Source organism: Athene cunicularia, assembly GCF_003259725.1.
Source record: "Athene cunicularia isolate RWA chromosome Z unlocalized genomic scaffold, athCun1 chrZ_part1, whole genome shotgun sequence".
Lineage (NCBI taxonomy): Eukaryota > Metazoa > Chordata > Aves > Strigiformes > Strigidae > Athene > Athene cunicularia.
In genome coordinates, this window is record NW_020799142.1 from 34,227,956 (window position 1) to 34,232,152 (window position 4,197).

Consider the following 4,197-nt stretch of genomic DNA (forward strand, 5'->3'; position numbering starts at 1 on the left):
GGGGGAAGGAGTGCATTATTTCACTGGGAGGGGTAGTAGTGTTCCAAGGCGGGTGGGTGTAATATTTCCAGGGGTATTATTGGGCAAGTATTATTTGGAAGGGTGTATTATTCTACCGGGTGGGTGTGGGAAGGAAGGGTGGCGTGAGGGGTGGGGATTTTTCACAGCAGTATCATTTCGGTGGCAGAGCCATATTTCATGGGCTGAAGCATTGTTATTTTCCAGGGGTGGGGGAGTATTATTGGGGGACAATTACTTCGGAGGGGGGGGGGAAATTCTTATTTCTAGGGGGGAGTATTATTTTGATGGGGGTGCAGGGGCAGCAGGAGTATTATTTCACAAGGGTATATTCTGAGGTCGGAGCATCTCCACATGATTATCTGCTGGGGGACTTTTTAGAGGGGACTATTTTACAGGAAGTGTTTCAGGGGAGGGTATTTGAGGGGATCATTTCAGGGGGGGCAGTATTGCTGGGGGTCGGAATTTTAGGGGGGAGTATTTTAGGGCAGGAGTGGTGTGGAGAAAGAGCGCCAAGGCAGCGATGGGGAGCAGGGTGGGGGGATCAGCAAGGAGAGGAGGCAGCACGGAGGCATCTAAAGAGAGGTGAGCAACAGGGAGCCCGACAGCAGGAGACGGCTGCAGAAAAGAGAGACAGGCGGTAGGATGCTGGCCTGGAACCAACAAGAGCAACAGAGAGGACAGAGGTGGAGCATGAGAGAAGGCAGGAAGAGAGAACAAGAGAGAGAGATGAAGCCACCAACAGTCGAGACAGGGAGCAGCACAGAGGGTCTGAGAGAGGGCGAGGTGAACAGGGTGGAGGACGGGGACAGGGAGATACAGGAGCAGGGGAGGCCTGAGTGAGGTCACAGGATAGAGGCAGGAAGACAAGGAGGGAGGGAAATAGGGAGGCAGGGATATGGAGCGGCAGACAGGCACGGCGAGGATGAGAATGCCAGGGAACAGGTCAGAGAAGTTGTGGGCAAAGAGACCCCAAAGCCGATCTGAACCAAGAAGTGGAAAAGGAAAAAAATAGTGCTAGGCTACAGGAGGGAAACAGAGGATGACAAAAAGGAAGGAGAGGGAGCAGGACCAAGGCATCTAGAAAAAAGATAAAGGGAAAGCCTGAAGAAGACACAAGAGGGAGTTGGAGCAGGGAAGAAGGAGAGTAGAGGTAAAGGGAAGAAAACAAAATAAAATTAAAAAAAAAAAAATCACAGCAGCATGGGATAGAGAGGGGCCCAGGGGAGATCCCAAAATGTACAAGAGGGCCAACAGGGCCCCGAGGGTCTGCGACTCACCACAGCTGTTGCTCTCAGCGCTGCCAAGAAAAATTTGCCAATTCAGACCCTTCTTTCTCCTTTTCTCCCCCCTCCCTCTTCTGGAGCTGCAGTCTCTCGGCTGTCCTCCAACTCAAAGAACACGCAGGTGTCTCTCGGCTCTTACAAGACGCGGCTTCCTGCACACGTGGCCTCGCTCGCTCGCTGCGCGGCCGTACCGCGCTCTGGGTGACGCGCACAGACCCTGGGCGCACGCTGGCGGTCTGGCCCTGCGAACTGTGCAGAGGGCTCCTTCCTCACCCAGAGAGACAGGCTCTCTCTTCCTGCAGTGGAAGGCAGCTGCTGCCCACATGCCCTTGATTTTCTTCTTTCCCTTTCTCAGGCCTCTCCAGCTTCAGCTGTGGCAGCTCCTGTCCACAGCCAGAAAACGTCCCAGGGGCCTGTCCCTTTTCACCTCTCTGCTGGGAGGAGCACAAGGCCAGGCAGAGACACCCCACACAGTTCTGAAGTGGGTCCAGTCAACAGCATCCCCAGGGAAGGAACAGGCAAGCACGGCCCCGGCGAGGCCTCTGGGAGAAGATGAAGCAACTGCTGTTATTACCACAGATCCCCCTGGCCGGAGCCCTCCTTCCACAGGGGCTCCTGCAGAGGCACCAAGGGCCAGCTTGCCGCCATCCCCGCGGGGCTTGGGGTGACCTGGGGCTACGGGACAGGCTCCAGGGTGAGGTGCAAGAGCTGGGGCCAGGACACGGTGCGGGCGAGGCCAGTACCAGCTCAAGGGCAGCTCTGGCAAGCTGGGGAGGCACCCAGCACCAACCCCCGGGGGACACCCATCTTCTTCCCCTCCTCCTCACAAGCGGTGCAGCTGCCTGGAAGCCAAGTCTGCAGAACCTGCAGCTCCTGGCACACACTGGCCAACGAAGCACGGCCGCCTGCACACCAAGGGCTGTAAGACCACGCATCCCAGTGTGACCCAGGGAACCAACATGGCTGGCCAGAAACCGCACACACCAGGACTACAGCTCCCGCTGTGTTGCGAGAAGCAGTTTTCTCTGCTTTCTGACCCTGCAGGGACACCAGGGCTCACTCCTCTGAACCCCCACCAATGCACCCAGAAGCCTCAATACTGGCTGGGGGCAGCCCCTGCCACCAGCTCCAACACTGATCAGCAACGCCGAGCAGTGCCACCCTGCAGGCACCGCCACCCTCCCCACGAGCTCCTTCCCCAGGAGCTGCCAGCTGATTGCACGGCTCCACTCACCTTCTCCCTTGGTGCAGCCACGGCCCAGCAATGCTCAGCGACCGCTCTGCTCCTCCCTTGGTTGACACCAACCCCTCCAACGGCTGCCTTGCTCTTAAGAGCAGCACACACCCGTCCACCCGGAGCAACCCTTTACAGGGAGGGGCCACTGCCATCAGCCTCACTGCCCACACCTGGGGCCCCTCCAGCCCCAGCCCACAGCTGGAGGCCATCACCCACCCCCACAGAGCATCATCACCCCTCCCAGCCCCTCACCTGGGGCAAAGGAAGCACAAAAGGCAGCCAGCAAGTGTTTATTCAGTCACACACAGACCAAGTCCCAGAAGGGAGTGAGTCTGCTCTGGGGCTCAGGGCCCCTAATGCTGCCCTTGGCACACCTTGGCACTTGTTCCAGGTCACGCTCCTCAGTCCAGTCAGGAACAGTCAGTCGGTTCCTGGAGCAACAAGCTGCTGGGCAGAGCTGAAAACTGCCAAACATGAGGAGCAAGATGCAGGACAGAAGGCGGCGGCTGGCTGACCAGTACAGGGGTAGAGAGAAAACAAGAGGTGAGCAACAGGGTGGTGAGAGGATGGGGACTGGGAGCCCAACATGGATATGGAGGAAAAAAAAGCAGCAGGGAGAGAAGAAAAGAGGCAGCAGAAAGAGGAAGAAGGAGCAGGACAGAAACCAACAAAAACAGATGAGGAGCAGCATAGAGATGCAGAAAAAAAAAATTGGGATGGGTGGCACAACAGACACAGAGTGAAAAAAAGTGGGGGGAGCAGGGAGCTAGACCAAGCAAGATGCAAGAAAGACAAAAAAGCTACAAAGAACAGGGCACAGAGGGAGGAAAAAGCAACAGCAATGGGGAGTCAGGACAGCAAACGATGGAGGGGAAAGGGCGGGAAAAGAACACAAAACAAATCACATAGCTACATGTGACAGGGCAGACAAGGAAGAACTGGGAAACAGGGACAGAAACACAGGAAAAAGAGACCTGGAGCCAAAAACTAATCCTGATGCATACAGAAGAAGAGGGGGGTATTCTAAAACACAGGAATCAGAGATAGAGAGATGGAGAAAACACAAAAGCAACAGACTACAAGGCATCAAGAGAGGAATTACTGAATAGTCACAGAGCGCCAGCCAGGAACAGGCCACAAAACAGAAAAGATCACAGCGGGTATGGGGCACAGAGGAAGGAATTCACAAACCCGGGACAAGGAGCCAGAGATAGAGGGAAAAATTAAATTCCTGGGTGGGGGTCGTATAGATGAAGTATCTCTTCTTCCTTGCCGATGAACTTTTCACCCTGTCCTTCTGTGCAGTTTCAGTTGTTCCCTGGCCAACCTGCCAGGCCAGTTTGTGCTGGAATTTAGGGTAATTTATTGCTGGTACATACACTTTAAATGACCAGAGGAGGCCTCTGTTCAGGCCAGAAGATAGTAGCCTAGCAACTCTGTCAGTATCCAGCATGTCTATGCACACAGCCCCCAGCCTTGCACAGGCCTGAAGTTTGATCTCACTGCATCCCCTAAACTTCCCCTATCAAGGGTGAGGTGAACAGGGTGGAGGACGGGGACAGGGAGATACACAATGAGGGGGGTGGGCATCAGTGAGCGAGACAGAGAGAAGTGGAGAAGGGGCAAGGGCAATAGGCAGTCGGGGACACATAGTGG